This window comes from Lytechinus variegatus, chromosome 10, assembly GCF_018143015.1.
Source record: "Lytechinus variegatus isolate NC3 chromosome 10, Lvar_3.0, whole genome shotgun sequence".
Lineage (NCBI taxonomy): Eukaryota > Metazoa > Echinodermata > Echinoidea > Temnopleuroida > Toxopneustidae > Lytechinus > Lytechinus variegatus.
In genome coordinates, this window is record NC_054749.1 from 4825725 (window position 1) to 4834422 (window position 8698).

Genomic DNA, 8698 nt, shown 5'->3' on the forward strand with positions numbered 1-8698 from the left:
CCAAAAATGCTTAGAATATATCAAGCTTTCAGGTCAGAAAATAAAGAAATTTCAGCTCGCTCTCTAGTGAGATACATGTATCGACCTTCCTCATGAGTTACTACAAACAAACCTAAACAGGTATACATTTTTCCTGTTTTCATGACATACTAAAAGATTTAGCTCGCGCTTCGCGCTCGCATTGTTGGTGAAGGTGAGATATGTGTCCCTTTCTCATGAGTTATATCGTCCCTGTTTTCACGAAGTGACGGATGTGCGCGCAACTTTTTAAAAGCCAGTTTTGAGTAAATCGCTTGCAAAGGTTTAGACCTCAATCTCAACCTCTTTAATGTATGCAGGGTGAATAAATATCACATTTTCGTAGAGAGCATATTCTAGACAATCTTCGATTCCAATCATTTGCATTTTCCTTTAGTATTTACGAAGATAATGAGCTATAAACAGAACCATATTTTCGTGAAAAAAAAATATTACGGGACACGCTTAGATTTATTTTCACGAAGTGACGGATAGTGCTCCGCGCGCATAACCGTCACTTCGTGAAAACCCGAAATTCAAGGACGCGCTTCAATTTTGTTTTTACGAAGTGACGGGAAGAGGTTCCGCCTTAGTCCCACGTATAGCCTAGTGGATGCAATTCCATACTTATGTTTTAGATATACACAAACTCTTTATTTCCTATTGCAAACAAAATTAATCCTAAATGTGAGATTAATAGGGCCTGCAGCTTCCGCTAATAAGTACAAAAAATTACTTCTAATACTGTTTTCTTTTTTTTTTCACGTAATAAAAGGGAAGCCCAATAGACACACGTTTTAAATTCTTAGGCCTATTTTATTTCAATATCATATTCATTTTTGATAGATGAACAATGAAATTCGAAAGCTTTGTATAACAGGTCATGAAAAATGTGACTACAATGTAGTCGAATTGTCTTTTGTTCTTGTTAATTTATAAAGAGTTTAATTATATACCCTTTGTGTGCTCTGACTCCGTTTGGAAATTGAAAATTCAACATTATAAACTTTTGTTAGTCTATTAACCTCCCTACCCCCTTCATAAAATGAAATCCCGATTGATCAATGTCTCTTAAATGTTGTGTATTAATTCTTTGTTAAGGCCGAGTTAGTAATTCAACATTATTCTTTGAGACTAATACCTCGAAAATTGTAGTCAACTAAATGTGGACCTAACTTGTCAAAGGCAACAAGAATTGGTAAATTATGACTAATTGCTACCCCCCCCCAAAAAAAATAAGAATTTGTCAAAATAAAGCGAACAAATTTCGAGTTACATATCACTCTCGCCCCCCCCCCCCTCATTCTATCTCTACTCCATTTTTCCTTTATCACAATGGTCATGTATTCTCTCCTGAAAATCCTATTAAAATATCTTTTCATGCAAAATGAGAGTTATGTCATAAATCATTGAAAATACTAACGATATAAAATAAATTCTTCAAAGTTAGCAATGTGAATAAATTTAGAAGAACACTTTTAATTCTATAGCATATAAAATCATAGCAGCAAGTGACAAATAGAAAATTAAAATGTAACATTTTTTTCATATCAATCATTTCGATAACATGATAAAGGTATGCTTAATAAATTCATTAAAGTATCATCTCCATACAATGTTAACAATGGAAATATATCTTTGACAAAATTTTAAATTCAATAACATATAGGACCATAATCGCTAGTGACAAACACATCAACATTCATAATTATTAAAATTAATTTAATATTGCACTGTGAAAGGTATAGGAAATGAACCATCAGGTACACATTGTCAGAATTTTGTCATTTTATACATTTCATAATACTTTAATATACCGTTATGCAACAATGTATTTATTTGTATATCAAACCTTGCTAAACACAATCAGTATAATCCTAGTCTGGGAATGCCACATTTAGAAATACAGAATTGCTATCAAGTACCAAATTCTACATTCAAAACATTCCAATGACAAATTAATAAACTTTCAATTACAAGATTACTGGAAAATAATTAATGCTAGTGGTGCAGGAAAGTTGTATTCTCTAATGTATATTTGTATTAACATACACATATACAAGTATAATGGCCTATTTCTTTTCCATCAAAATAGAAGTAACATAGTCAACATTACTTATTACATTCACTACTCTTTGGAATTTTTTAATGAAAAGAATGTCATAATTAAATCAATTGCCTTGAGAGTTATTTCATGTTTTTACACACTGTCAAGGACTAAAAAGTCCAATAGTACAAAAAGCTTATCTTTACCGAAGGAAACATGCAAACATTTGAATAAACAATTATAAACTATGATGGTCAAAGAAAGAAATATAATTTTAAATCAATAATTTAACGTCATATCAAACAGGATAATTTTTTAAACAAATTTATAATCAAAATTCCAAACAGCGACAAAAGCAAAAAAAAAATGCAAGGATAAAAAATACGAATGACTAAGTAGATTTGTATTTTTTCCATCATTCTCAAGTCATTGGCTAAATAACATTCATCAATACATTTTCCAATCAAACACTTTTTTTTTAATTGCAAATTATTGTCAGAGTCCAAAACAGGAACATATATTAAAATACACCTTAGTTTCTTCCAAATCTGAAAACTTTACAAAAAATCGTCTTCATGGTTTTAGAAAATAACATCTTTGATCTAGTGGGATTAAAAAAAAGAGTAAAATTCTTACTAAAAATAGACAGAAGAACATGTGCTGCAGTGTATCTTTAACCTCCAGCTAAACATAATCATGTATTACTTCTTTCGTGAATAACAAAATCTAACAGTTGGATTTTCTGGAATAAAATTACGACACATCAACTGCATGAACCAGGTGTGTGAGCGATGACAAATAAAGACCTGAAAATTCTGTAAAGAGTTGGGGGATTAAATTGAATGAGCTCTCAAACTATTGTACAGAAATGGGGGATATCAAGCTTAAAATAAAAAGCAAAAAAAATAACTAAAATCAGCTTAAGAATTCTCACACCCCTGATAAACCAATAAAACATTACCTCATGGAAGAGGAGGGGGGGGGGGGTGTCTGTATTAATACATTTGGCTTTTGAAAATGAATTTACAAAAACCTAATATGATTTTCACCCCTACATCCTTACTAGTAATATATCATGCAGCTATCGAGTTTCACAATGCATGTCAGTCTAAATTGTATGATTGTTATTATTAAAGAATATGTAGTATTAACACAATTCATTTAAGCACAATACAGCTAATAACATTCAGTTTTATTTTAAATGTAGAAATATGCAGTGTTTCTGTTTTTTAGATAGCACCAAGCAAAATGAAAACATGCGAATCAAATGAATGAAAAAGGGTAATTATTCTGCATCCATATGTGGACGATGTGTATGAGCAATTTTAACATGTAAGTATAGAAGATAAGTGACTATTCTGAACTTTATATTTGACTGTATATATAAAATATTTTTAAAGGAGTTCATAATCATATCACTATAAGAGCAGAGACTTATAGTTCAAGCAGTATAGTTTCTTTATATAATACACTGCTCTAAAAATGAAACCAGATTTGAAAGTCCTATCAAAATTAAAACTAAACTTATGTTGAAGTCAAAATCTCAAGAAAATTAAAATTGATATCAGTTACCCAGCTGGAAAAAGAAAAAGTTAGATGAGAGCACTGAACCTGAAAGGCCACGAGGTAGAGCCAACTCCTTTTACATTTTCACAAGTGTAGACAGAGTTTCATCATTAGAATTGCAGTCAGAGTTCTCAGAAGATGTTTCTAGTTTGGTTACTTCAATAGTTCAAAACCAGGGCACACTAAAAATCCAGTCACTACCAATTCCACTGTCATGTCACCAAATCAGATCATATCTGCGATGTTCAGGGAATCATCAATGACACATCTGACAAGCGTGTCGGCCCCTGGATCTAACCTATGTGTGTGGAATGAAATAATGTACAAATTATCTGTTTGTTTTCAAAGTTTTTTGTCAATCCAATATCAAGTTTGTAAAATAGATAGCAGACTCAATATTTTAAATTGCCCTTACCAAACATAAACCTCCCCAGTCAGTATGGTACAAGAATATACTTTATACATTCTATTTACCAATGATAATTTAAGCAAATATTTCAATTAGATGTTTCCAATTTATAAGAAAGTTTCAGCTGAAAATATGATCACATGTCAAATTTGTAATGCTCTAGGGTAGTACACAAAGCATCTGTTAAAATGAGAATAATGTTCTTTTACAACTTAGAAATACATGTATATCTGCTAAATTATAACGTATTCCAAAATTAATATTTTCTGATTATAACTTTGAATCAACGTAGTTTTATAGCTTCATTGTTTACCAGATTTGCAATTGAAATTAATTTTGGTAGTGAGTGAAAATCAATGAATTGCCTATACTGACAGGATGTCATGTGAGTTTATAACACTATGAAAATTCTCACCTGGAATTGTATCTGACCATCAGCAACAAGTGTACCAGTTCCAGGACTTCTCTCATTTGTTCTCTGAAACATCACTTATTGTATATACTGCATCTGAAAAAAAATGAAAATATCTTCATCATCATGATTATGATCAAATCCGAGGTGCAGTTATTTATGTAGATTCTTTCAGTTTCTGTAAAACGTTATAGAGATAAGGGCGAGGAAGTGGCCACCAAACAACAAAGTATAAAGCTCTATCTACATTAGATGTAGACTGAGTCTGGACTTGAGATGATTTATTTAAAACATAAATCCCCAGTAATCTTCAGTTTAACTAAGGACTCAACTTATTTGCCCACACAGGTTGGCCACTAACTTTACCAAATTAATTCATGATCTCAGCATTCATATTGTTATTTATAGACCCCCCCCCCGGGTGGGGGGGGTATCTTTCCATTACATATTTTTTAAAGTATGTAATTACATGATGAGTTCACTATAGCAAAGCAGATAATAAAATCTATGTATTCATTTGTGATTTTTTTAATGGAAATTTATTGCAAATACTATTCATATGGCCTGGGAACTTGTGAAGACAAGTTAGAACTTAACGAGTATGAGTTAACACAATGGCAATGCATGTAAATTAGACTAGATCTAGGCTAGGCCTAAACTTTTGCACCTATATACGATTATTTCACCAAATCCTCAGCCTTCATTAAATCTATTTAGTCTTGATAAATGTTATAAAATATTCTAACCCTTATGGTTTGACTGAATTTACATTCAAGTTCGATTGAGTGACAATAAAGTACACGCAATTCTCAGTTCAATTTTCACTGACACGAAAATAAATATGTGGGGCAATGTATGTAGAGATTGGACGTTATTTTAAGGATTTTTGCTATCAGAGACGTTTAAAAAGGGTTGAAATCACTCGAAATGACTTTAAAGGCTGCATTACATTTATTTCCTTTCCTACATTTACAAAAAACTCACCATTTCATGGTCTTCGGCTGTTCCAAACTGTAAATATTTGCCTTCCGTCAGTCACTTCGTGAAAAAACTCTTGAGTGCAAAGCGTATTCGTTTGTTTTCACGTAATGACGGCTGCTTATCCGTCACTTCGTGAAAACAAGAAATCCTTTTACCCGGTATTTTATTGAATGTCATGTCGTCATAGCAACGTAATTAGACATTATTGTGATCTGAAACTTTTTGAGGTTCAAGATATAAGTCATAGATGTCCAAAAATGCAAAAAACTCAAAATTGGAAAAGTGAAAATTTTCCTCTTATCCGTCACTTCGTGAAAACAGGGACGATATATATATTGTGATCGAGCGCCTTTGGAACGTTGATTCATAATTTTGCCCCCCCCCCATCTGAAAAATGGATCGACGCCCCTGTGTATACATCATGCTCAATAAACAGATCACTATGTACATGGTCCAGTCAATTTTTGCCATTTTTTCTCGGTATGAGTTTAGAATAGGCTTACTTGTAACACAAATTGAATTTTCACAAAAAATATACAAGTATAGTACACTACAGTAATGAAGGAATTTCCAAGAACACCATGCATATCAACCACTCCCAAATGTCCTAACTTGTTATTTTAGTGGGGGTAATGTTGAAATATCCCCGTCCACAAGAACATTTGTGTCAATCATCCCCCCCAACCAAGAATACCGATCGACACCCATGGTTTCGAAGTTCATCCTGAAAAAAAGGATTTAATGGAAATAATATAGCAGAAAAAAAATATTTAAAAAAATATTTGTGAGAATTATCGAAGGTTTATTGAGGAATAGTCCATCAAAGAATAAAGAAGTTATTAGAATTTTGATTATTTGATTTATATGACTATGAGGTCATATGCGAGCAACCTTCCTTCAGCATGTATAGGTAAAAAATCAAATATCTCAGAAAATTGAAAATGGTGTTTATTGTACTTTCAATCATTTCACACGCGATCCTACACAAGAAAATAAATAAAAATAAAGTCATCATGAACCACGAAAAAAGAGAAAGATTTATAGGCATGATATTCTGAAAAATTAGGCATAATATGTCGCATAAACCCGTGGGGCCACTTCCATTCACGAGTGGATACCATGCGCGACCAAGGGGTCTCGGAAAAGCACCCAAACACGTAATTTCCATATTCTGAAAATGAACCCTTTAACAAGTATTGGCGTGTGAAACCCTACCCTTAACAAGTATTGGAAACAAAAACGATACTCTTGGCAAATATTCCCTGAAATGGACCCCTAAACAAGTACAGGAATGTTTTATTGTTACGGTTCCTTCGGTCGTCGGCTTTACCTTATTTGGTTTAGTACGACCCGGGCCCACTTCTACACCTCGCGCAAATCGGACTCTAAACACGCTTGGGCAAAAATGACATCCCTTATAAAACATTTTAATTTTGTTTTATCATCCCCGCAAATTAGACCCTAAACACGTAATTTTCCTAGCGAAATAGATACCCTTTTTTCATTATTTTTGTGTTTTTGACACCCTTATCACGTTACGTACGTAACGTGCCCTATCGTGAAAATGACATCCTTTTTATGATGGGGGGACCTAAAGCTACGCACTTTGTTTACAAACGATAGAAACGATGCCAATTTTAATATTTGAACAAATTATCTGTCGCTAACTTGTAGCAAATAATCTAAAGATCATTAAGCAAGAACAAAATATCACAAAACTCACTAATACGAAAATCCCGCCGTGTTTTCCGAACACCTCTTGAATTCGCCGCCCGATGTTAGAAGGGGGTCCTAAAGCTACGCACTCGATTTATCATGCAGAAAAATAGAATTTCCTGTGCCTCAATTTCTAAAATATGTTCATACTATTATAGGATAATATGAAATTAAAGAGAATATAGCTCAAAAATTCAAAAAAAGTTGTGGGTGTTCTCTGCATTTAGAGATTTACTGCAGCCTCTGTAGAAAAAATTGAATAGGAATCGTTCGTCACTCTGCAGTCACAATTCAACACAAAGTGCGCATTTGCCATTAAGAACTGCATGCGCGATGAGTGGTGCGTAGCTTTAGGACCCGCGCAGCTTTAGGACCCCCTACCATACGTGTTTTTTTTTGGTCGCGCATGGTATCCACTCGTCAATGTAAGTGGCCCCTCCGGGCGCATAAACTGAACATATGGGTAGCTGCTCGATCGTTTAGACGTCACAAATAAATCATCAGGGGCCCGTTGCAGAAAGAGTTGCAATCGATTGTAACTCTAAAAATCACGCGCAACTTGATTTTCAACCAATCAACAGCGCGCATTTGGGACTTGCGTTTGATTTTCTGACTTGCGTTTAAACGCAAGTCAAAAAATCAAACGCAAGTCCCAAATGCGCGCTGTTGATTGGTTGAAAATCAAGTTGCGCATGATTTTCAGAGTTACAATCGATTGCAACTCTTTCTGCAACGGGCCCCTGGAAATTCTTATATTAACTTTTTTAATATTTGAACCAGCTATGACCTAGGTGGAGTTTTTCAATTTTTTTTACATGCATGGGCGTATAGTTAATTTCATAAACTACCCTCTTGAATTGATATTACAGAATTGTGTTATGACATGCTTATTGAGCAAAATTTCATCAAAATCGGATAAGAAAGTTATATGACATTTTTAATTTTCGATTATAATTTGCACAAAATGGTTATGCACATCCTTGTCTGTATGGAAATGAGGGAACCGATGACATCATTCACTCACTATTTCTTTTGTATTGAAATATTGAAATTTTCTCCCCATTGTCCCATCTGGGCGTTGTGGCGTGCGCCAGTAATCCAAGCTGTGGGCCCAGCTGTGGGGAAGTTACAAATTGATGCAGAGGTTCGAGCCCGGGCCTGGTCACGAGTTTCGGATGGTGACGTTAAAGGTCGGTCCCAGACGTAAATAATCATATCTGATTGATACACGTTTGACAAATTAAACTCAAATACACATGACACACACCATGAAACAATCTACCTGAACATGTAGAATTACCATATTGTTTACATTTTACAGTCCAGTCGGTCCGTACTCAAATCTGTAAAATGATAAAGGTATGATTAAGAAGTAGTGAGCGAGGGACATCATCATGGGTGTCGATCGGTATTCTTGGTTGGGGGGGATGATTGACACAAATGTTCTTGTGGATGGGATATTACAACATTACCCCCACTGCAATCACAAGTTAGGACATTTGGGAGTGGTTGATATGCATGGTGTTCTTGGAAATTCCTTCTATACTTC

At 34.1% G+C, this 8698-nt stretch overlaps 1 long non-coding RNA gene across 1 annotated transcript; it reads right to left on the reverse strand.

Annotated features, from left to right (window-relative positions):
* Positions 1 to 2699: 2699 nt before the first annotated feature.
* LOC121423219 lies at positions 2700 to 5485 on the reverse strand. The gene is made up of 3 exons (XR_005971247.1): positions 5437 to 5485; positions 4456 to 4548; positions 2700 to 3929 (listed from the first exon to the last, which is right to left on the reverse strand). It is a non-coding gene; the product is annotated as an uncharacterized LOC121423219 (long non-coding RNA).
* Positions 5486 to 8698: the final 3213 nt, after the last annotated feature.